This window comes from Oncorhynchus clarkii, chromosome 4, assembly GCF_045791955.1.
Source record: "Oncorhynchus clarkii lewisi isolate Uvic-CL-2024 chromosome 4, UVic_Ocla_1.0, whole genome shotgun sequence".
Classification (NCBI taxonomy): domain Eukaryota; kingdom Metazoa; phylum Chordata; class Actinopteri; order Salmoniformes; family Salmonidae; genus Oncorhynchus; species Oncorhynchus clarkii.
Genome location: NC_092150.1, coordinates 87,988,491 through 88,015,201, shown reverse-complemented (window position 1 = coordinate 88,015,201; position 26,711 = coordinate 87,988,491). Strand labels below are relative to the sequence as shown.

Below are 26,711 nucleotides of genomic sequence, written 5' to 3'. Positions count from 1 at the left end.
TCGGAAAGGGGATTCATCAGAGAAAATTACTTCACCTCAGTCCTCAGCAGTCCAATCCTGTACCTTTTGCAGAATATCAGTCTGTCCCTGAGGTTTTTCCTGGAGAGAAGTGGCTTCTTTGCTGCCCTTCTTGACACCAGGCCATCCTCCAAAAGTCTTCGCCTCACTCTGCACGCAGATGCACTCAATGGTTGATGTAGCTGCAATCTTACTGGCAGCAATATCCTTGCCTGTGAAGCCCTTTTTGCACAAAGCAATGATGACTGCACGTGCTTCCTTGAGGTTAACCATGGTTGACAGAGGAAGAACAATGATTCCATGCACCACCCTCCTTTTGAAGCTTCCAGTCTGTTATTTGAACTCAATCAGCATGATAGAGTGAGCTCTAGCCTTGTCTTCATCAACACTTACACCTGTGTTAACGAGAGAATCACTGACAGGATGTCAGCTGGTCCTTTTGTGGCAGGGCTGAAATGCAGTGCAAATGTTTTTTGGGGATTCAGTTAATTTGCATGGCAAAGAGGGACTTTGGAATTAATTGCAATTCATCTGATCATTCTTCATAACATTCTGGAGTATATGCAAATTGCCATCATACAAACTGAGGCAGCAGACTTTGTGAAAATTAATATTTGTGTCATTCTCAAAACTTTTGGCCACGACTGTATATATGTGTGTGTGTGTGTGTGTGTGTGTGTGTGTGTGTTTCCAGTGCCCAAAAGTTTTCATCCCCCTTGGCATTTTTGCTATTTTGTTGCATTACAACCTGTAATTTAAATGTATTTTTATTTGGAGTTCATGTAATGGACCCACATTGGTGAAGTGAAATAAAAAAAATACATCTTTCATAAAATGTGAAAAAATAAAAACAGAAAAGTGGGGTGTAGGGCCTCCCGGGTGGCGCAGTGGTTAAGGGCGCCGTACTGCAGCACTAGCTGTGCTACCAGAGACTCTGGGTTCGCGCCTGGGCTCTGTCGTAACCGGCCGCGACCGGGAGGTCCGTAGGGCGACGCACAATTGGCCTAGTGTCGTCCGGGTTTAGGGAGGGTTTGGCCGGTAGGGAAATCCTTGTCTCATCGTGCACCAGCGACTCCTGTGGCGGCCCGGGCGCAGTGCGTGCTAACCAAGGTTGCCAGGTACACGGTGTAGCCTCCGACACATTGGTGCGGCTGGCTTCCGGGTTGGATGCGCGCTGTGTTAAGAAGCAGTGCGGCTTGGTTGCGTTGTGTATCGGAGGACGCATGACCTTCGTCTCTCCCGAGCCCGTACGGGAGTTGTAGCGATGTGACAAGATAGTAGTTACTAAAAACAATTGGATACCACGAAATTGGGGAAAAAAAGGGGTAAAATTCACAAACAAAAAATAAATTTGAAAAAAAAAAAAGTGGGGTGTGCATATGTATTCACCCCCCCTTTTCTATGAACCCCCTAAACAAGATCTGGTGCAACAAATTACCTTCAGAAGTCACATCATTTGTTAAATAAAGTCTACCTGTGTGCAATCTAATTGTCACATGATCTGTCACATGATCTCAGTATATATACACCTGTTCTGAAAGTCCCCAGAGTCTGCAACACCACTAAGCAAGGGGCACCACCAAGCAAGCGGCACAATTAAGACCAAGGACCACTCCAAACAGGTCAGGGACAAAGTTGTGGAGAAGTACAGATCAGGGTTGGGTTATAAAAAATATCAGAAACTTCAAACATCCCACGGAGCACCATTAAATCCATTATTAAAAAATGGAAAGAATATGGCACCACAACAAACCTGCCAAGAAAGAGATGGTCGCCCACCAAAACTCACAGACCAGGCAAGGAGGGCATTAATCAGAGAGGCAACAAAGAGACCAAAGATAACCCTGAAGGAGCTGCAAAGCTCCACACAGAGATTGGAGTATCTGTCCGTAGGACCACCGTACAAGCCAAAGAGCTGGGCTTTATGGATGAGTGGCCAGAAAAAAGCCATTGCTTAAACAAAAAAAATAAACAAACACTTTATGTGTTCACCAAAAGGTATGTGGGAGACTCCCCAAACATATGGAAAAAGGTACTCTGGTCAGAGACTAAAATTGAGCTTTTTGGCCATCAAGGAAAACGCTATGTCTGGCGCAAACCCAACACCTCTCATCACCCCGAGAACATAATCCCAACATATAGGCATGGTGGTGGCAGCATCATGCTGTGGGGATGTTTTTCATCGACAGGGACTGGGAATCTGGTCAGAATTGAAGGAATGATGGATGGCGCTAAATACAGGGAAATTCTTGAGGAAAACCTGTTTCAGTCTTCCAGAGATTTGAGACGGGGACGGAGGTTCACCTTCCAGCAGGACAATGACCCTAAGCATACTGCTAAAGCAACACGAGTGGTTTAAGGGGAAACATTTACATGTCTTGGAATGGCCTAGTCAAAGCCCAGACCTCAATCCAATTGAGATTCTGTGGTAGGACTTAAAGATTGCTGTACATCGGAACCCATCCAACTTGGATGGAGCTGGATCAGTTTTGCATTGAAGAATGGCCAAAAATCCCAATGACTAGATGTGCCAAGCATATAGAGACATACCCCAAGAGACATGCAGCTGTAATTGCTGCAAAAGGTGGCTCTACAGAACATTGACTTTGGGGGGTGAATAGTTATGCACGCTCAAGTTTTCTGTTTTTTGTCTTATTTCTCAAAGTGGTAGGCATGTTGTGTAAGTCAAATGATACAAACCCTAAAAATCAATTTTAATTCCAAGTTGTAAGGCAACAAAATAGGAAAAATGCCAAGGGGGTGAATTATTTTGCAAGCAACTGAATATGTGTGTGTGTGTGTGTGTGTGTACATGTGTGTGTGTATAAGTGAATACGTGTGTGTGTGTGTATATACTGTGTGAATGGATGGATGGTGAATGGATGGATGGTGAATGGAAGGATGGATGGTGAATGGATGGATGGATGGATGGTGAATGGAAGGATGAATGGATGAATGGATGGATGGATGGTGAATGGAAGGATGAATGGATGAATGGATGGATGGATGGTGAATGGAAGGATGAATGGATGAATGGATGGATGGATGGTGAATGGAAGGATGAATGGATGGTGAATGGATGGATGGATGGTGAATGGATGGTGAATGGATGGAGAATGGATGAATGGATGGATGGTGAATGGATGGATGGCGAATGGATGAATGGATGGATGGTGAATGGATGGATGGTGGATGGATGGTGAATGGAAGGATGAATGGATGGATGGATGGATGGTGAATGGATGGTGAATGGATGGATGGTGAATGGAAGGATGGATGGATGAAGGATGAATGGATGGATGAATGGATGGTGAATGGATGGATGGATGGTGAATGGATGGTGAATGGATGGTGAATGGATGAATGGATGGATGGTGAATGGATGGATGGTGAATGGATGGATGGTGAATGGATGAATGGATGGATGGTGAATGGATAGATGGTGAATGGATGGTGAATGGAAGGATGAATGGATGGATGAATGGATGGTGAATGGATGGATGGTGAATGGATGGTGAATGGAAGGATGAATGGATGGATGAATGGATGGTGAATGGATGGTGAATGGAAGGATGAATGGATGGATGAATGGATGGTGAATGGATGGTGAATGGATGGATGGTGAATGGATGGTGAATGGAAGGATGAATGGATGGATGAATGGATGGTGAATGAATGGTGAATGGAAGGATGAATGGATGGATGAATGGATGGTGAATGGATGGATGGATGGTGAATGGATGGTGAATGGATGGTGAATGGATGAATGGATGGATGGTGAATGGATGGATGGTGAATGGATGGATGGTGAATGTGTGAATGGATGGATGGTGAATGGATGGTGAATGGATGGATGGTGAATGGAAGGATGAATGGATGGATGAATGGATGGTGAATGGATGGATGGTGAATGGATGGTGAATGGAATGGATGGTGAATGGATGGTGAATGGATGGATGGTGAATGGATGGTGAATGGAAGGATGAATGGATGGATTAATGGATGGTGAATGGATGGTTAATGGAAGGATGAATGGATGGTGAATGGATGGTGAATGGATGGATGGTGAATGGATGGTGAATGGAAGGATGAATGGATGGTGAATGGAATGGATGAATGGATGGTGAATGGATGGATGGTGAATGGATGGTGAATGGATGGATGGTGAATGGAAGGATGGATGGTGAATGGATGGCGAACTAATGGATGGTGAACGAATGGATGTGAATGGATGGATTAATGGATGATGAATGGATGGTGAATGGATGGATGGTGAATGGATGGATAGTGAATGGATGAATGGATGGATGGTGAATGGATGGATGGTGAATGGAAGGATGAATGGATGGATGAATGGATGGTGAATGGATGGATGGTGAATGGATGGTGAATGGAAGGATGAATGGATGGTGAATGGAAGGATGAATGGATGGTGAATGGATGGATGGTGAATGGATGGTGAATGGATGGATGGTGAATGGAAGGATGGATGGTGAATGGATGGCGAACTAATGGATGGTGAACGAATGGATGTGAATGGATGGATTAATGGATGATGAATGGGTGATGAATGGATGGATGGTGAATGGAAGGATGAATGGATGAATGGATGGATGGTGAATGGATGGTGAATGGATGGTGAATAGATGAATGGATGGATGGTGAATGGATGGATGGTGAATGGATGGATGGTGAATGGATGAATGGATGGATGGTGAATGGATGGATGGTGAATGGATGGTGAATGGAAGGATGAATGGATGGATGAATGGATGGTGAATGGATGGTGAATGGATGGATGGTGAATGGAAGGATGGATGGATGAAGGATGAATGGATGGATGAATGGATGGTGAATGGATGGATGGTGAATGGATGGTGAATGGATGGATGGTGAATGGATGGATGGTGAATGGATGAATGGATGGATGGTGAATGGATGGATGGTGAATGGATGGTGAATGGATGGATGGTGAATGGAAGGATGAATGGATGGATGAATGGATGGTGAATGGATGGATGGTGAATGGAAGGATGAATGGATGGATGAATGGATGGTGAATGGATGGATGGTGAATGGATGGTGAGTGGATGGATGGTGAATGGATGGTGAATGGAAGGATGAATGGATGGATGAATGGATGGTGAATGGATGGATGAATGGATGGATGAATGGATGGATGAATGGATGGTGAATGGATGGATGAATGGATGGATGGTGAATGGATGGTGAATGGAAGGATGAATGGATGGATGAATGGATGGTGAATGGAAGGATGAATGGATGGTGAATGGATGGATGGTGAATGGATGGTGAATGGAAGGATGAATGGATGGATGAATGGATGGTGAATGGATGGATGAATGGATGGATGGTGAATGGAAGGATGAATGGATGGTGAATGGATGGATGGTGAATGGATGGTGAATGGATGGATGGTGAATGGAAGGATGGATGGTGAATGGATGGCGAACTAATGGATGGTGAACGAATGGATGGTGAATGGATGGATTAATGGATGATGAATGGATGATGAATGGATGGATGGTGAATGGAAGGATGAATGGACGGATGGTGAATGGATGGTGAACTAATGGATGGTGAACGAATGGATGGTGAATGGATGGATTAATGGATGATGAATGGATGATGAATGGTGGATGGATGATGAATGGATGATGAATGGATGATGAATGGATGATGGATGACGAATGGATAGTGAATGGAAGGATTAATGGATGATGAATGGATGATGAATGGACGAATGTATGGATGGATGCTATCACTTACTTGACATACCAGTACACCCCTGGACAGCACGCTAGTCTATCGCAGGACCATACCCCCAATCTGTCTCCTTAATTAAAGGTGCCCACTAGAGGGCAACGCTGCCCCTATTTATAGGTCATTCCTGCCCTAGAGCAGAAATGCTTGTTTAAGGTCCACCTCCGAATAATGACTGTCATGATATGGGGGAACTTGGGGAAGGTTAGTGTTAGGACATAGACAAACACACTATCCATGAAACACTTGCACACTCCTTCCACACTCCTTCCACACTCCTTCCACACTCCTTCCACACTCCTTCCACACTCCTTCCACACTCCTTCCACACTCCATCCACACTCCATCCACACTCCTTCCACACTCCTTCCACACTCCTTCCACACTCCATCCACACTCCATCCACACTCCATCCACACTCCATCCACACTCCATCCACACTCCTTCCACACTCCTTCCACACTCCTTCCACACTCCTTCCACACTCCATCCACACTCCAACCCCCAGCAGGTGCTGAGCCTGGTGGATAAGCACATTATGGTGCTGACAATTAGGGTGATCGTCAGTTGTTGTCGCGGCTTGCGAGTCCTGAGGGTGCTGAGTGGTTTGGTGGCCACGAGACCGATCGTTTGTTTTTGTATCTTTAGTTTAGGCGTGCCTGTTCGTTGTTGTTCTTTTTGTATCTATTTGTTTCCATCACCATCTGAATATATTAATCCTCTTGGTTTCCCAAAGGAGTCAAGACAGAGCTGTCCCTGGACCTAAGATAAGGTTGCTGTCTCCCTGCACACTTTCATTCAGGTTACATACCAGTTAACTAGGCCTAAGACCGCTAGACTGCTAACCTTATCTAGCTAACATGCTAACCTTATCTAGCTTTCATGCTAACCTTATCTAGCTATCATGCTAACCTTATCTAGCTTTCATGCTCACCTTATCTAGCTTTCATGCTCACCTTATCTAGCTTTCATGCTCACCTTATCTAGCTTTCATGCTCACCTTATCTAGCTTTCATGCTCACCTTATCTAGCTTTCATGCTCACCTTATCTAGCTTTCATGCTCACCTTATCTAGCTTTCATGCTAACCTTATCTAGCTTTCATGCTAACCTTATCTAGCTTTCATGCTAACCTTATCTAGCTTTCATGCTAACCTTATCTAGCTTTCATGCTAACCTTATCTAGCTAGCTAGTGTTATCTGTTGTTGCTGGGTTTTCCTTAACTACACCATATTCATAAGGTGGCTGGTTCTGGTTCTGGAGCTGGATTTCATTAGCATTTAGTGAAATCTTCGCCTCAGACAAAAACCAGTAAACTTTGACATTGCCATCTATTGTTATATCCAAAGTTTTGGCACCTTCCATAAAATACATGCGTTTTTCTACATCATAATGGTCACAGGGCAACCTTTGGTTCAAAGATCGAAATAAATTAATTAGGCACTAATCTATGTATTTCACATGACTGGGAATACAGATATGCATCTCTTGGTCACAGATACTCAAAAAAAAAGTAGTGGCGTGGATCAGAAAACTAGTAACTACCTGGTGTGACCCCCTTTGACCTCATGCAGTTTGACACATCTCCTTCGCATAGAGTTCATCAGGCTGTTGATTGTAACCTGTGGAATGTTATCCCACTCCTCTCCTAATGGTGGTGCAAAGTTGCTGGATAGTGGCGGGTTATGGAACATGCCATTCGTACACGTACATCCAGAGCATCCCAAACATGCTCAATGGGTGACATGTCTGGTAAGAATACAGCTTCAAGGAATTGTGTACAGATCTTTACGACATGAGGCCGTGCATTATCATCCTGAAACATGAGGTGATGGCGGCGGATGAATGGCACGACCATGGACCAAATGATCTTGTCACGGCATCTCTGTGCATTCAAATTGCCATCAATAAAATGCAATTCTGTTCTTTGTCCGTAGCTTATGGCTACCCACGGGGTACTCTGTTTGCAACGTTGACATCAGCAAACCGCTCACCCACACGACGCCATACACTCTGTCTGCCATCTGCCCGGTACAGTTGAAACTGGGATTCATCCATGAAGAGCACACTTCTCCAGTGTACCAGTGGCCATTGTCGGTTACGACGCTAAAAACTGCAGTCAGGCCAAGACCCTGGTGAGGAACAATGAGCACGCAGATGAGCTTCCCTGAGACGCTTCCTGACAGTTTGTGCAGAAATTCTTCGTTTGTGCAAACCCTGGGCTAGCATAGTTACATGTGGCCTGTGGTTGTGAGGCTGTTTGGACGTACTGCTAAATTCTCTAAAATAATGTTGGAGGTGGCTTATGGTAGAGCTATAATCATTACTCTCTCTGGCTACAACTCTGGTCAATTGGCAAAGGAGAAATGCTCACTAACAGGAATGTAAACACATACAGTACCAGTCAAAAGTTTGTACACACCTACTCATTGCTTTTGTGGAGCGATAGGTAACGATGCTTCGTGGGAGGCAGTTGTTGATGTGTCCTGAGGGTCCCTGGTTCGAGCCCAGGTTGGGGTTGAGGAGAGGGATGGAAGCCATACTGATACATTGGTAATCCTGTCGAACACAGATTTTTTTATAATGCATTGTGTCGTGGAGCTGCTCTCCACTTTCGGGAAGATCAAGTTTTGAAATCAGTGGAATTAGAGTATGAGAACTAAAAAGATGGAGAAAACACCTGTCTTCAGATTACATCTTCAAACTAAGGGGACCTCAGATTGCAGCCCAAATAAATGCTAAGTAACAGACACATCAATTGTTCAGTAGAGACCGCGTGAATCAGGCCTACATGGTTTTGAATTGCTGCAAATAAACCACTATTAATCTTGGTGACTGGGGGGCATTATTGAGTAGCTTGGATGAATAAGGTGCCCAGAGTAAACTGCCTGCTACTCTGTCCCAGATGCTAATATATGCATATTATTAGTAGTATTGGATAGAACACACTCTGAAGTTTCTAAAACTGTTTGAATTATGTCTGTGAGTATAATATAACTCATATGGCACGCAAATACCTGAGACAAATCCAACCAGGAAGTGGGAAATCTGAGGTGTGCAAAGAGTGTGCAAAGCTGTCATCAAGGCAAATGGTGGCTAATTTGAAGAATTTCAAATATAAAATATATGTTAATGTGTTTAACACTATTTTGGTTACTACATGATTCCATATGTGTTATTTCATAGTTTTGATGTCCTCACTGTTATTCTACAATGTAGAAAACTCCAAAAATAAAGAAAAACCTTTGAATGAGTAGTTGTGTGTCCAAACTTTTGACGGGTACTGTATTTTTGTTCAGTATAGATAAACCGGTTCCTTGAATGTTATATCACGTGAGCCTGTTCATTACAGGATAGACACTTGTGGTTTCTAGCTGCACCAATCAAAGCAGTGAAGCAAGACTTGGTAGAGGTTAAACCCGTTCATCTTTGGGTGACGGTGGGAGCAGGGTAGCAAAATGTAATCAATATCACGCAAATATAACATTTATGTTACAGGTTTTTTTTTTATACAGAGTAAATCAAAAATAAGTGAACATTTACAAAAGACCCAATGAATTGTTAATTTTCTGGTAAAAAATGTGAGGTGCAAAAACATACACGCGGTATTTTCATTTGTATTTTAACTTGTATTTTAACTTGTATTTTAAATTGTATTTTAACTTGCTCCATGGCTCAACTACAGCCGAAAGCTGTTAGGATCAGCTCAGTCATGGCTTGTGAAGAGGGAATAACTTTGCAGGTGTTTCTGATGAATAAACAATGCCATGCTGGTGGGTGGTAACCTTCAAATAAACCCCAACCCTGAAAAGAAACATAGACTGAAAAGTATTAGAACGTCATATCGTATGTATCCCATAACTACCATGTCTCCCATAACTACCATGTATCCCACAACTACCATGTATCCCACAACTACCATGTATCCCACAACTACCATGTATCCCACAACTACCATGTATCCCATAACTACCATGTATCCCATAACTACCATGTATCGCATAACTACCATGTATCCGATAACTACCATGTATCCCATAACTACCATGTATCGCATAACTACCATGTATCCGATAACTACCATGTATCCCACAACTACCATGTATCCCACAACTACCATGTATCCCATAACTACCATGTATCCCACAACTACCATGTATCCCACAACTACCATGTATCCCACAACTACCATGTATCCCATAACTACCATGCATCCCATAACTACCATGTATCCCACAACTACCATGTATCCCACAACTACCATGTATCCCACAACTACCATGTATCCCACAACTACCATGTATCCCACAACTACCATGTATCCCATAACTACCATGTATCCCATAACTACCATGTATCCCACAACTACCATGTATCCCATAACTACCATGTATCCCATAACTACCATGTATCCCATAACTACCATGTATCCGATAACTACCATGTATCCCACAACTACCATGTATCCCACAACTAGCATGTATCCCACAACTAGCATGTATCCCACAACTACCATGTATCCCATAACTACCATGTTACAAATGTATCCCATAACTACCACGTTATACACGTATCCCACAACTAGCATGTATCCCACAACTACCATGTATCCCATAACTACCATGTTACAAATGTATCCCATAACTACCACGTTATACATGTATCCCATAACTACCATGTTATACAAGTATCCCATAAACTACCATGTATCCCATAACTACCATGTTATTCATGTATCCCATAAACTACCATGTATCCCATAACTACCATGTTATACATGTATCCCATAAACTACCATGTATCCCATAAACTACCATGTATCTGCCATAGACATTCAGTACTAGATGAATAAGTAAAGGAATCTGGGGCAGGTCTGGCCTGCTTGGCTGGCTGTCACCGTGGGATGACCACCTAAAGAGAAGATTGATTATGTATCCAGTGACCTTCTAAACCCTGACGTTTTATCCATGCCTCATTCACCACAGCCTGGGAACACTATCAGGGGGCCACACAGCTCACTATCCCTCATTGTTACGTCAGTCTTTAGGTTTTCAGTCCAAAGTGGTTCTCTATTAATCCCCCCTTCCCGTCTCTCTCTCCTACCCCTGTCTCTCTTTCCTACCTCTCTCTCTCCTACCTCTCTCTCTCCTACTTCTCTCTCTCCTACTTCTCTCTCTCTCTCTCCTACCTCTCTCTTTCTCCTACCTCTCACTCTCTCTCTCTCTCCTACCTCTCTCTCTCCTGCCTCTCTCTCTCTCTCTTTCCTCTCTCTCTCTCTCCTACCTCTCTCTCTCTCTCTCACTCTCTCCTACCTCTCTCTCTCTCCCCTACCTCTCTCTCTCTCACCTCTCTCTCTCCTACCTCTCTCTCTTTCCTACCTCTCTCTCTCTCCCCTACCTCTCTCTCTCCTGCCTACCTCTCTCTCTCTCTCTCCTACCTCTCTCTCTCTCCTACATCTCTCTCTCTCCTACCTCTCTCTCTCCCACCTCTCTCTCTCCCACCTCTCTCTCTCCCACCTCTCTCTCTCTACTCCTTCCCCTCCCTCCTCTCTCCCTCTCTTTTTCGCTTCTTTCTCATTCTCATTTTCTCTCTCCTTCCACCCACTCACTCTTCATCCTCTTGCCTCCACTGGCTTCCACATAGTCCCCCCCCCCAATGAATAAACCAGCAAGCCTGTAGTCCCAGGAAGCACTGGGGCATGGATGAACAGCCACTCACCTCAGGGGTCCATGCTGGATTAGCTTTGTGTTGCCATGCTGGCCGTCATAATGACACCGTTGTTTCAACTCATTCCTTCCTGTTTGGCGCTACGCTACATGCCGCTCCACACTCACGTCATGGAGGGCAAGAATTGGCCACAGACAATGCACCTCGATACTGGATACAATTGGTTGGATAAACTTTGTCTCGCCCTGCTGGTGTTGTTACTCCCCATTCCTTCCTGTTTCTGCTGGTGTTGTTACTCCCCATTCCTTCCTGATTCCGCTGGTGTTGTTACTCCCCATTCCTTCCTGATTCTGCTGGTGTTGTTACTCCCCATTCCTTCCTGTCTGACTGACACTACTGTCACGAGTCCGACCGAGGGTGTTTCCTTTTCCCGGGCAGGTGGCGCTCGGCGGTCGTCGTCACCGGCCTATTAGCTGCCACTGATTGTTTTTCCTTCCCCTCCTTGTATGTTGAGTGGTAGCACCTGTGGATGTTTAATTAGTTTGTCTTTATTAGACAGCCGGCCCGCCTGGTTGTTGTGCGGGATTATTTCTATGTAACCTTCGGCTCTGTGGTATAGGCACGTGTTAGTGTCCGGTCGGGATTGTTTCCCATTGTACATTTTGATTCCCTGTGTTTTGGGAACGTAACTTTTTTGTGAGCACCCTGTGGTGCGTTGGTGCGATTAAAAGACGGGCAGCATTGAACTCTCTGTCTCCTGCATTTGACTCCACACCCACGACACCCGGAGCATTACAGAATCCCGCACCTCCCAAATTGAATGGAGTCAGCAGGAGCAGCAGCCAACCCTCTCCCATCGATGGAGGAACGGGTTCTCCACCACACCACCGTCCTTCATCGGATCGGATCCGGGATGGATCAAGTGATGGAGAGAATGGACAGATGGGAGAGGAGTGGGCTCCTCTCTCCACCTTTGGCACCCACGGTTCCGGACTCCCCATCTCCCGACTCCAGCACCCTCCGTCTGACGCTACCGAGGGCTTATGATGGAGCGGTGGCGGGTTGCCAGGGGTTTCTGCTCCAGCTGGAGCTATACCTGGCCACCATCAGACCCACTCCCTCAGGAGCAGAGAGGGTGAGTGTCCTCATCTCCTGCCTCACGGGTCGTGCCCTGGAATGGGCGAACGCGGTCTGGAATGGTCCAGACTCAGCGCGGGAGCACTACCCAGAGTTTTCCCGCCGCTTCCGTGCCGTGTTTGATCACCCTCTAGACGGCCGAGCGGCGGGAGAACGACTATTTCACCTCAGGCAGGAGAGGAGGAGCGCCCAGGATTACGCGCTGGAGTTCCGGACCTTGGCAGCCGGATCTGGGTGGAACGACAGGGCCCTCATGGACCACTACAGGTGTAGTCTCCGAGAGGACGTCCGCCGGGAGTTAGCGTGTCGGGACACCACTCTGTCACTGGATCAGCTGATTGACATGTCCATTCGACTGGATAATCTGCTGGCTGCCCGCGGGCGTTCAGAGAGGGTCCTGTGCGTTCCACCACCCAGCCCCTCCGCTCCCATTCCGATGGAGTTGGGAGGGGCTGCGCCGAGGGGTACCGGAGGAGGAGGCCTTCCCTGCACCAACTGTGGTCGGAGAGGACACACGTCTGATCGGTGCTGGGGGGGTCCGTCTGGGAGTAGAGATGGCAGGCGGAAAGCTTCTTGGTCACCCCAGGTGAGTCAGCATCAAACTCACCCAGAACCCCCTGTTGGCCACATGTTTGTCTTAACTTTTTTCCTTCGCTTTTTTCCCTCTTCCCAGCATAGGGCGCTAGTCGATTCAGGCGCAGCTGGGAACTTTATGGATCGCGGACTCGCCCTTAAGTTAGGGGTTCCGCTGGTGCCGATAGATTCTCCTTTCCCTGTGCACTCCCTAGATAGCCGGCCATTAGGGTCAGGGATGGTCAGGGAGACCACGGTCCCACTGGACATGGTGACGCAGGGGAATCATAGGGAGCGTATCAGTTTCTTTATTATTGATTCGCCTGCGTTTCCAGTGGTGCTGGGGACTCCCTGGCTGGCCCGGCACAATCCTAAAATTTCGTGGAGACAGGGGGTTCTCCAGGGGTGGTCAGAGGAGTGTTCTGGAAGGTGTTTGGGAGTTTCCATCGGTGCCACGTCGGTGGAGAGTCCAGACCAGGGTTCCACGGTGTGCATTCCCCCCGAGTATGCCGATTTGGCAATCGCTTTCAGTAAAGTGAAAGCGACTAAATTACCACCTTATCGACCGGGAAGGGATTGTACGATAGATCTCCAGGTAGACGCTGCGCTTCCCAAGAGTCACGTGTACCCGCTGTCCCAGGAGGAGACGTTGGCAATGGAGACATATGTCACGGAGGCGCTGGGACAGGGGTACATTCGGTCCTCCATTTCACCCGTCTCCTCAAGTTTCTTTTTTGTGAGGAAAAAGGAGGGAGGCTTGCGTCCGTGTACCGATTATAGAGGTTTAAATGCCATCACAGTGGGGTATAGTTACCCTCTACCTCTCATCGCTACGGCGGTGGAATCGTTCCACGGAGCGCAGTTCTTCACAAAACTGGATCTCAGGAGCGCGTATAGTTTGGTGCGTATTCGGAAGGGAGACGAGTGGAAGACCGCATTTAGTACTACATCAGGCTACTATGAGTACCTCGTCATGCCGTATGGGTTAAAGAATGCTCCAGCCGTTTTCCAATCCTTTGTAGACGAGATTCTCAGGGACCTGTGCGGGCAGGGAGTGGTGGTTTATATCGATGACATTCTGATCTACTCGGCCACTCACACCGCGCATGTGTCTCTGGTGCGCAAGGTGCTTGGTAGACTGCTGGAGCATGACCTATACGTCAAGGCTGAGAAATGCGTGTTCTCTAAACGAGCCGTCTCTTTTCTGGGATATCGCATTTCCACCTCGGGGGTAGTGATGGAGGGTGACCGCATTAGGGCCGTGCGTAATTGGCCGACTCCGACCACGGTAAAGGAGGTGCAGCGGTTTCTGGGTTTTGCCAACTACTACCGGAGGTTTATCCGGGGTTTTGGCCAGGTAGCGGCTCCCATCACCTCACTGCTGAAGGGGGGCCCGGTGCGTTTGCAGTGGTCAGCAGAGGCGGACGGAGCATTCAACAAGTTGAAGGCGCTGTTTACTGATGCGCCCGTGTTGGCGCATCCGGACCCCTCTCTAGCATTCATAGTGGAGGTGGACGCGTCCGAGGCTGGGGTGGGTGCCGTGCTCTCACAGCGCTTGGGTACGCCACCAAAACTCCGCCCCTGCGCTTTCTTCTCAAGGAAGCTCAGCCCAGCGGAGCGTAACTATGATGTGGGGGACCGGGAGTTGCTAGCGGTGGTTAGAGCTCTGAAGGTGTGGAGACACTGGCTTGAGGGGGCTAAACACCCCTTTCTCATCTGGACCGACCACCAGAATCTGGAGTATATTCGGGCAGCTAGGAGACTTAACCCACGTCAGGCAAGGTGGGCCATGTTCTTCACCTGGTTCCGATTTACTTTGTCTTATAGACCGGGCTCCCAGAACGTGAAGGCTGACGCACTGTCCCGCCTTTATGACACGGAGGATGGTTCCACCGAACCTACTCCCATCCTTCCCGCCTCGAAGCTGGTAGCCCCAGTGGTATGGGAGGTGGACTCGGACATCGAGCGGGCGTTACGGGCTGAACCCGCGCCTCCTCAGTGTCCAGCGGGGCGAAGGTACGTGCCGCTTGGTGTTCGGGACAAACTGATTCGGTGGGCTCACGTCCTACCCTCCTCGGGTCACCCTGGGGTGACGAGGACAGTGGGGAGCCTTCAGGGGAGGTATTGGTGGCCTACGTTGGCTAAGGACGTTAAGGGTTATGTCTCCTCCTGTTCAGTGTGCGCTCAGAGTAAGGCTCCTAGGCACCTTCCTAGAGGGAAGCTACAACCCCTCCCTGTTCCACAGCGGCCATGGTCACATCTGTCCATAGATTTCCTAACCGATCTCCCGCCGTCTCAGGGGAACACCACGGTTCTGGTGATTGTGGATCGGTTCTCGAGTCCTGCCGTCTCCTCCCATTGCCCGGTATCCCTACAGCCCTACAGACTGCGGAGGCGTTATTCACCCATGTCTTCCGGCACTACGGGGTGCCGGAGGACATCGTTTCTGATCGGGGCCCCCAATTCACGTCCCGGGTATGGAGAGCGTTCATGGAACGTTTGGGGGTCTCTGTCAGCCTGACCTCCGGTTATCACCCCGAGAGTAATGGGTTGGTGGAGAGAGTGAACCAGGAGGTGAGTAGGTTTCTGCGGTCGTATTGCCAGGATCGGCCAGGGGAGTGGGCACGATACATTCCCTGGGCTGAAATGGCTCAGAACTCACTACGCCACTCCTCTACTAACGTGTCCCCTTTTCAGTGTGTGTTGGGGTACCAGCCGGTCCTGGCACCATGGCATCCGAGCCAGACCGAGGCTCCTGCGGTGGAGGAATGGGTACAGCGCTCCAAGGAGACCTGGAGGGCCGTCCAGGAATCTCTACGAAAAGCGAGTGGACGGCAGAAGAGGAGTGCTGACCGCCACCGCAGTGAGGCCCCCGTGTTTGTACCGGGGGACAGGGTCTGGCTCTCGACCCGAAACCTACCTCTCCGCTTGCCCTGCCGGAAGCTGGGTCCGCAGTGTGTAGGGCCCTTTAAAGTCCTGAGGAGGATAAACGAGGTGTGTTATCGATTACAACTCCCTTCCTATTATCGTATTAACCCCTCGTTTCATGTGTCTCTCCTCAGGCCGGTGGTAGCTGGTCCCCTGCAGGACAGTGAGGTACCGGAGGTCCCCCCCCCCCCCCCCGCTGGACATCGAGGGGTCCCCGGCGTACACGATCCGGGCCATTCTGGACTCAAGACGCCGGGTGAGGGGCCTGCAGTACCTCGTGGACTGGGAGGGGTACGGTCCGGAGGAGAGGTGCTGGGTACCGGTGGGGGACATCTTGGATCCCTCCATGTTGAGGGATTTCCATCGCCTCCATCCGGATCGCCCTGCGCCTCGTCCTCCGGGGCGACCTCGAGGCCGGTGTCGGCGCGCTGCGGGAGCCGCGCGTCAAGGGGGGGGTACTGTCACGAGTCCGACCGAGGGTGTTTCCTTTTCCCGGGCAGGTGGCGCTCGGCGGTCGTCGTCACCGGCCTATTAGCTGCCACTGATTGTTTTTCCTTCCCCTCCTTGTATGTTGAGTGGTAGCACCTGTGGATGTTTAATTAGTTTGTCTTTATTAGACAGCCGGCCCGCCTGGTTGTTGTGCGGGATTATTTCTATGTAACCTTCGGCTCTGTGGTATAGGCACGTGTTAGTGTCCGGTCGGGATTGTTTCCCATTGTACATTTTGATTCCCTGTGTTTTGGGAACGTAACGTTTTTGTGAGCACCCTGTGGTGCATTGGTGCGATTAAAAGACGCGCAGCATTGAACTCTCTGTCTCCTGCATTTGACTCCACACCCACGACACCCGGAGCATTACAACTACCTTAAAAAACAAAGGCGCTATCTAGAACCTAAAGGAGTTATTCGGGCTGTCCTCATAGGTGAACCCTTTGAAGAACCCTTTTTTGTTCAAGTTAGAACCCTTTTGGTTCCATGTAGAACCCTTTCCACAGAGCGATCTATATGGAAACAAAAAGGGTTCTACCTGGAACCAAAAAGGGTTCTCCAATGGGAGGAGTACCAGTTCGACCCAACCAAGAGACAGAAGAAGCTGGTCTGAATAAGTTAAAGCTCTTCCGCCTCATCATCGTGGTTCCCCTTTCAGACAGTGATGACGCTGAATGCTATTCTGCACATATTGAACATCAATGAATGATCATGACTAACTCACTCTTCCATTCCAATCTGTTCCTAAATAGAAAATCCAACTGGCTGGCACATCACCAAGCTTGTGGTCTTGTCTGGAAGCCGCTGGTAGACTAATCTACGTCCCAATTGGCACCCTATTTCCTATGTAGTGCGCCGCACCCTTCACCCAACTCAGCTTCATCCATCCATCCATCAGCCAGCCTCCCTTCACACAACTCCACTCCATTCATGTGTGCCTAACCCATAAACCTCAGTTTCCAGGTCCTGCCTGTCTGGCTCCATGATAAAGCGTATGGGTTTTAGGCTGTTGTGCTGTCCCAAACTGATTCTACACACATCGCTGGGAGGTAATAGCATGGAGATAAAGATGATGTAGATGGCTAGATCTGTAACACACGCACACACACACACACACACACGCAAGCTGATGTAGATGACTAGATCTGTAACAGACACACACACACACACGCACACACACGCAAGCTGATGTAGATGTCTAGATTTGTAACAGACAGCACTGAGTATGAATGGGTTTTACAGTAATAAACGTATCACTGAGTATGAATGGGTTTTACAGTAATAGACAGCACTGAGTATGAATGGGTTTCACAGTAATAGACATCACTGTGTATGAATGGGTTTTACAGTAATAGACAGCACTGAGTATGAATGGGTTTTACAGTAATAGACAGCACTGAGTATGAATGGGTTTTACAGTAATAGACAGCACTGAGTATGAATGGGTTTTACAGTAATAGACATATCACCGAGTATGAATGGGTTTTACAGTAATAGATAGCACTGAGTATGAATGGGTTTTACAGTAATAAACATATCACTGAGTATGAATGGGTTTTACCGTAATAGACATATCACTGAGTATGAATGGGTTTTACAGTAATAGACATATCACTGAGTATGAATGGGTTTTACAGTAATAGACAGCACTGTGTATGAATGGGTTTTACAGTAATAGACAGCACTGTGTATGAATGGGTTTTACAGTAATAGACAGCACTGTGTATGAATGGGTTTTACAGTAATAGACAGCATTGTGTATGAGTGGGTTTTACAGTAATAGACAGCACTGTGTATGAATGGGTTTTACAGTAATATACAGCACTGAGTATGAATGGGTTTTACAGTAATAGACAGCACTGTGTATGAGTGGGTTTTACAGTAATCAAGTATAATCACATAGCTGCAGTGACAGCTGACTTGTTGGATTTTCCTTTCTGCTCTTACAGCATTCATATACATTCATATACATTCATTTTCATTCTGCTTTTATTTTTGGCTGACCTTTTATTTATTGACGTTTTGTCAATAAAGCTCATGAATGTACCTGTTTTATGTCAAATTGTTTTGTGTTTCACTTGTATCCCTGGGTTGTCCTGAAAATAAAACGATAAACCACTTCATCTTGGGCCTAAATATAAGAGCTGGACATTCAGATAAATGAAAATGCAGATTTTTTTTGCTGGGGTCTAAGGAATGATAAGGTTGAAGACTGCTGTAGTCCTACAGTATGATCCAATCTCTTAACACACTCAGTTGTGGATAATGGAATTGGTAACATGTAGATGGATCCTTTTAGGAACTACTATGGTCATCAAAGGAAACACTGCCAACACAGAGACATAATCCACTAGAATTGAATCCTTTTCTAATGATGTTATCAGGAGCCATCATCACTGATAGCCTTGCTCTCTCATCTTCCTGTACAGCACACACACACACACACACACACACACACACACACACACACACACACACACACACACACACACACACACACACACACACACACACACACACACACACACACACACACAGGCATGTGTCTCATACACACACACGGCAATGCGTCACACACACACGTGTGAATGATTTAAAGGGGAGGAGTGTGTGTGTGTGTGTTTCTCCATCCCTCTGCATGTGTGTAGCCACAAGGTTGTTCCAGGGCTGTTGCAGAGTGCCCAGTATGTGTGGACATGCTTTCATTGGCCATTGATTACAGTTCCCCTGGTGATAACAGGGAGAAGAGACTCCATTATCCAGATCAACACTACACTGTCTGAAAGACAGGGAGAAGAGACTCCATTATCCAGATCAACACTACATCCTCTGAAAGACAGGGAGAAGAGACTCCATTATCCAGATCAACACTACACCCTCTGAAAGACAGGGAGAAGAGACTCCATTATCCAGATCAACACTACACCCTCTGAAAGAGGGAGAAGAGTCCATTATCCAGATCAACACTACACCCTCTGAAAGACAGGGAGAAGAGTCCATTATCCAGATCAACACTACACCCTCTGAAAGACAGGGAGAAGAGACTCCATTATCCAGATCAACACTACACCCTCTGAAAGACAGGGAGAAGAGACTCCATTATCCAGATCAACACTACACCCTCTGAAAGAGGGAGAAGAGTCCATTATCCAGATCAACACTACACCCTCTGAAAGACAGGGAGAAGAGTCCATTATCCAGATCAACACTACACCCTCTGAAAGACAGGGAGAAGAGTCCATTATCCAGATCAACACTACACCCTCTGAAATGTCTGACTCCAGGCATACGCCAAAACGACACTTTATTCCCTAAAGATGTAGGATCTGAATTTGAGACAGTTTGCTAAAGGAGGGCAAATAAAGTTCATTTGGAATATACTTAAACCCTGTCTCTTTTTCCACATGTTGTTACGTTACAGCCTTAGATGAAATATTTGTTTTCCATCAACAATCTAAACACAATATCAAATAATTACAAAACAAAAACAGGTTTTTAGAATTTTTTGCAAATGTTTTACAAATAAAAAACAGAAAAACCTTATTAACATAAGTATGCAGTACCTTCGCTATGAGACTCAACATTTAGTTCAGATGCATCCTGTTTCCACTGATCATCCTTGAGATGTTTCTACAACTTGTGGTCATTTCAATTGATCGGACATGATTTGGAAAGGCACACACCTGTCTATATAAGGTCCCACAGTTGACAGTGCATCTCAGAGCAAAAATAAAGCTATGAGGTTAAATGAATTGCCCGTAGAGCGTCGAGACAGGATTGTGTTGAGGCACAGACCTAGGAAAGAAAACCCCAAAAATAGTGCAGCATTGAAGGACCCCAAGAACACGGTGGCCTCCATCAATATTAAATGGAAGAAGTTTGGAACCACCTAGACTGTTCCTAGATCTGGCCACCCAGCCAAACTGAGCAATCAGGGGAGAAGGGCCTTGGTCCTTTAATCACTGTTAGACTAAGGCTGTAACGTAAGACAGAAATGTGGAAAAAGTAAATGGGTCTGAATACTTTCCAAATGCACAGTAATCCTTCGGCAACAGGAGATAGGAACTATTATGCGGAAAAAAAAATTCCAAGGATTTTTCATTAGGGTAAATCAAGTCTGACATTTTAAAGTGGAAATTACAAACTTTAGAAACCTTTTTTTACCTTGGATACACTACAAGTTTGTATTTCCTGCTGTGCAGCAAAAATTCGCCGCAAAAAAAAGAGTGATCAAATTAAGATCCTACATCTTAATGAGTTAAATGAGTTGGATACGTATGTTCTGAGACATTTCCTCCTCTATACTGTTAGAAAAACTATTTTATAACTAAATCCTTCTGGGTGGGAATTATTTGGATATTCAGCTCTGTTTTAGACTGAGAAAACCTCCCTGCTATCTCTGGGATGGATGTTTCTGTTGTTGACTGCTGCTGTTCCTTTTAACACACACGCACGCGCGCACACACACACATGCACGCACGCTCGCGCACACACACACACACACACACACACACACACACACACACACACGCACACACACACACACAACTCTGAGAGAAGATGGATGTTTCTGTATAGTAGTGCTGTTATCCTTCCATTCTCTGTTATTAGCCCAGAGAGGAGGAATGTATTTCAGTGTTGTGTGTCAAATCAAATCAAATTTATTTATATAGTCCTTCATACATCAGCTGATATCTCAAAGTGCTGTACAGAAACCCAGCCTAAAACCCCAAACAGCAAGCAATGCAGGTGTAGAAGCATGTGTGTGTGTGTGTGTGTGTGTGTGTGTGTGTGTGTGTGTGTGTGTGTGTGTGTGTGTGTGTGTGTGTGTGTGTGTGTGTGTGTGTGCGTGCGTGCGTGCGTGTGTGACAGCATTCTACACCATTAAAAAACAAATTCAAATTGAAATATCTATTACAATTAGGCTAAAACTAATTGAATATGTCATTGAACTTGATGGCAGCGAGGTGTGGGGTCCACTTGCAAAACAAGATTTCATCAAATGGGACAAACACTCCATTGAAACCCTGCATGCAGAGTTCTGGAAGATTCTTCTACATGTCCAGAGGAAAACTACAAACAATGCATGCAGGGCAGAATTAAGCCAACATCCACTAATAACAAAAACTCAATGAGCAATTCAGTTTTGGAAACATCTAAAATACAGTGACATCCCTCTAATATAATTACCAAGAAATTCAATACCAAGAACTGAGCAAAGAAGAGTCACTTCATCCAGCTGGTCCTGGGGCTGAGTTCACAAACCTGTTCTACTAACACACTGAAGCCTCAGTCCCGTCATCCAGCTGGTCCTGGCTCTGAGTTCACTAACCTGTTCAACTAATACACTGATGCCTCAGGACCCTCATCTAGCTCGTCCCAGGGCTGAGTTCACAAACCTGTTCTACTAACACACTGAAGCCTCAGTCCCCTCATCCAGCTGGTCCTGGCTCTGAGTTCACTAACCTGTTCAACTAATACACTGATGCCTCAGGACCCTCATCTAGCTCGTCCCAGGGCTGAGTTCACAAACCTGTTCTACTAACACACTGAAGCCTCAGTCCCCTCATCCAGCTGGTCCTGGGGCTGAGTTCACAAACATGTTCTACTAACACACTGAAGCTTCAGGACCCTCATCCAGCTGATCCTGGGGCTGAGTTCACAAACCTGTTCTACTAACACACTGAAGCCTCAGGACCCTCATCCAGCTGGTCCTGGGGCGGAGTTCACAAACCTGTTCTAGTAACACACTGAAGCCTCAGGACCCTCATCCAGCTGGTCCTGGGGCTGAGTTCACAAACCTGTTCTACTAACACACTGAAGCCTCAGGACCCTCATCCAGCTGGTCCTGGGGCGGAGTTCACAAACCTGTTCTAGTAACACACTGAAGCCTCAGTCCCCTCATCAGGCTGGTCCTGGGGCTGAGTTCACAAACTTGTTCTACTAACATGCTGAAGCCCCAGTCCCCTCATCAGGCTGGTCCTGGGGCTGAGTTCACAAACCTGTTCTAGTAACACACTGAAGCCTCAGGACCAGAACATCCAATCAATCAGAATAAATAAAATTCAAACACAGTCAAAACAAAACTACATTCCTTGTATTGAAACACAAACACAAAGCTAAAAGCAGTGCTATCTGGCCCTAAATCAACAGTACACCATGGCTAACTATTTGACCACGGTTACTGATAAAAACCTTAGAAAAACCTTCACAAAGTACAGGCTCAGTGAGCACAGCCTTGCCATTGAGAAGGGTAGACACAGGAAAACCTGGCTCCCTGTAGAGGAAAGGCTGTGCAACCACTGCACCACAGCAGAACCTGTGACAGAGCTGCATTTCCTGACACAGTGTAAAACAATTAGAGAGTGGCATATGTGCACACCCGTTTCTATTTCAGGTATCCATGTGTGGGCTTATGAAGATGAATGTTGTGTAGACATGAGTTTGTCACTCACCTCTCAAACCACCTGAGACGACTAAACACATTCCAAAGTAACTCTGTGTTTCACAATCCTATAAACCAAAGTAATTAAACGGTCCTTATCTAATGCAGTAATACAATACATTACAATGCACTGATGGGGTAGACAATTGCACAACACTTGGCAGCATGTAGACTTGAAAAAGCACGGAGACAAAGCGCGCGGGAGCATCCTGTAAACCAATATCTTTATCAGAGCCGTTCCGCCACCAACACACAGGCACATCATAGCCTATGTGCAATGCGTGTGCTGTCAATTGGTTTACCTAAAAAAGCAACAGTAAAATCCGAAAATTGAACATAAACTATAGTCTTAAATGTCGATTTGAGTTGATTATGTACATTTAGGCAGTTGATAAATGTTCTCATAAATCAAAAAGCACTCAGTTCACTCCGCGCTAAGACATGTTGTATTTACTGCAGGCTGTGACTGTGAACACAAAAATCCCATGCAATGTTGTTGTATGCGTAAAGAACTGACTTGTTCACATGGTAAAATAATATCTAAAATACAATACCTTACCTGCGAATTCCTGACAATCCAAACGTAGTTTGACATGTACAGCCACTTGCTTGTGTTTCTGTAGGCATTATTGTGGGTTGATGTGAGCTCAGTGATAGCCTAGTCCTTCTCTTTGAAAAGGATTCATCTGATGTGATCGCGTCCGTTAAGGAGTCCGTTATTTCACTGCGATCTCTCCAATGAGAGACACGACGTGGTGGTTGATATGAAATAAGAAGAAATGTGCACCAAACCACTTGGATTTAGTTTTTTAGTTCGACACGATTCTCTACTTCTCTGTTCTGATCGGCAGGGTTGCCTTTACAAACTAAAGTACTTTTTTTATGTTCAGAAAGACAATTTCAGAGGATGTTTATTTATTTTATTTATATTCACCCCAAAATACTGTATGCATTGTTGTCTTTCTTTTTCCAAATTAGACAGTCCAGTTTGCGAACTCTTCAGTGAAATCCCATCAGACAGGTGTCTCTTCAGATTAATGTGTTTATTGTTCTGCTGTGAAGTGCAGTACAAGTTCCACCAAGCCTTATTGCAACAGCATTCTCCCACTGTCTGCACTGTATGTGGGTGTTCGCCCGGCATCCACACATGTTCAGCCAGTACACCCCGGAGAGGTTATTGCGAGTCTGGTATAGCAGGTTACAACTGCAACCTGCCAACACCTTCGTTAAGTGAAGAAGATTCTTCTCCCGTGGCGGTTATCGTTAGAACGAGGGAAGGAACCCACAGCACAGGTTTTATTTCTGGAGTCAAATGTGACTCGTGTTGCAACCTACAACCTTGTACAGTGAGCGGCAAAAAAACATGTTTGAAAGGTAGCGAGGTTGCCATTCAATTGGAGACAGATTTTCATGCGAATTATTCTACATCCGCATAAAGAAAGAATGCGCATTTTCCCACCAGCGGTGTTTATACCAAACGGATTTGCGTGATGACGTAGGGCACACAAAATGTACTTTTTCGCTTAAATGTGCATGTACTTAATACAAATCTAAAGTTCAACGTCATTTATTGAATTTAACTGATAGTTTTGTCACAAAAACTGTTGAGCTATAAAGCATGGGTGCCTATTCTGGTCTTGGCAAGTGCGCTCTAGCCAACAGCTAAACAGAAACAGCGTGGGTAGGCTGTACAGGTAGGCTCGTCTACATGTTGAGATTATAATGGAAAAGAGCGAGACTATTTTTATTTATCAAACGGCAGTCAAGCATAATTGGTCATGTCACCAGAATAAGACACTCAATATTTATTGGAAGGTCCCTGTGAAGTTCATAATAACTTATTTGATATGTAGCCTAATAAACTGCATGATTTCCCGAGTCGTAGTAGGAGGACCACACGATATATAATTGCATTTGAGTATAAATGCGTTTCCACCAACATTTCTCTCATAATTAATTTTACTGACACGAAAAAAGATCCCACCCTGTCCAACAAACAAAGTGTCTGTCTGGCATTTATACAATTTTACCAAAACGACCTGTTTCCATCACAGCTGTCCTTTATTATGTTTAAATGCAGTATGACTTTACTCCATAAAGAACTGTGGGCGGAAACGTGCTTTAGTGGGATGGACATTCTCAACGTCGCGCACTGCTGCTGTCCGTGCTCGTGGCGGTTTGGAGAGATAAATGAAACCGGGTTGCAAAGATTATAGAATTGTAAAGATTTGTCAATGGTACCGTAACACATTTTAGATGACTAAAAAAAATGTATTAACATGTCCTCATTTCACCCACCCAGTTTCATTAAAACATATGAGAGTAGACATAAACGGTTGTGGTGGTCATTCCGGAAATAGAACTCTTAGTATTTTAGTGGCTGGGATTTCAAAGAAACAACGCATAGGTTTGTTCTCGTTTGAAATTCGTTTCAATGTATCCCCAGATATTATGTACTATTCAAAGGTTTTGTTTGGTAAAGTCAATATGAAAGGCAGACATAGACCTGGGTTCAAATATTATTTATAATATCTCAATGACTTTCACATACATTCAAATGAAGTATTCATATCTATCTGTCTGTCTCTCTAAAATAGTTATTTGTAAATCCTCTTAAATACAATTTGGTCGAAAAAAAAAGTTTCTTCCCAAATAACCATTAAAATACTCAAATGAAAGTACTTATTTTGGGCTGTGTATTTGAAAATACCCAAATACATAGAAAAATATATTTTAAGTGTCAAATACTCAAATATACATGTATTTGAATCCTGGTCTGCTTGTTTACCCAGCTCATCTTCTCCTTTCATGACTCTTTCTTTCTTTCCTTCTTTCTGGATAGACTTCTCCTCGGGCTACTTCCAGGGATTCTCCCAGTGTGTTTTCTGCGCCTGAGATGGTTAACAAACAGAGCTCCTATAGAGAGGAGCCTTTTTCCTTTCAGGCTTCTACAGGCGTCCTTCTTCCTGCTACTTTACAGTTTTTTCTCAATCGTTTTGGCTCAATTCTCGAAAGGGAACTTTCTTTTTCTTCTTCAAAACAACAAGTTCAAATCTCTGAACAAGGAGTTTCTTTTTCACCCCAGATTTGAATTTCTTCTTCATTTTAAGCAAATTGCACATGTTTTGGCACGTGTCTGCATGTCTGTGGTGGTGGTGGTGATGGTGATAGGTGGTGATGGTGATGGTGGTGGTGGTGGTGGTGGTGGTGATGGTGTTGGGTGGTGATGGTGATGGTGATGGGTGGTGATGGTGATGGTGGTGGTGGTGGTGGTGATGGTGATGGGTGGTGATGGTGATGGTGATGGGTGGTGATGGTGATGGTGGTGGTGGTGGTGGTGATGGTGATGGTGATGGGTGGTGATGGTGATGGTGATGGTGGTGGTGGTGGTGGTGATGGTGATGGGTGGTGATGGTGATGGTGATGGGTGGTGATGGTGATGGTGGTGGGTGGTGATGGTGGTGGTGGTGGTGGCGATGGTGGTGGTGGTGGTGGCGATGGTGGTGGTGTTGGTGGTGGTGGTTTTGGTGGTGGTGATGGTGGTGGTGGCGATGGTGGTGGTGGCGATGGTGGTGGTGGTGATGGTGGTGCTGTTGGTGATGGTGGTGGTGGCGATGGTGGTGGTGGTGGTGGCGATGGTGGTGGTGGTGATGGTGGTGGTGTTGGTGGTG

General features: G+C 46.0%; 1 protein-coding gene across 1 annotated transcript in view; it reads right to left on the bottom strand.

Moving 5' to 3' along the window:
• Positions 1–23,710, bottom strand: part of LOC139407887 (synapse differentiation inducing 1-like) — an 81,499-nt gene extending 57,789 nt beyond the window's left edge. The window contains exon 1 of the mRNA XM_071151762.1: positions 23,600–23,710. The gene's annotated coding sequence lies outside the window, so the exon portion shown is untranslated. The remainder of the gene's footprint in view (positions 1–23,599) is intronic.
• Positions 23,711–26,711: the final 3,001 nt, after the last annotated feature.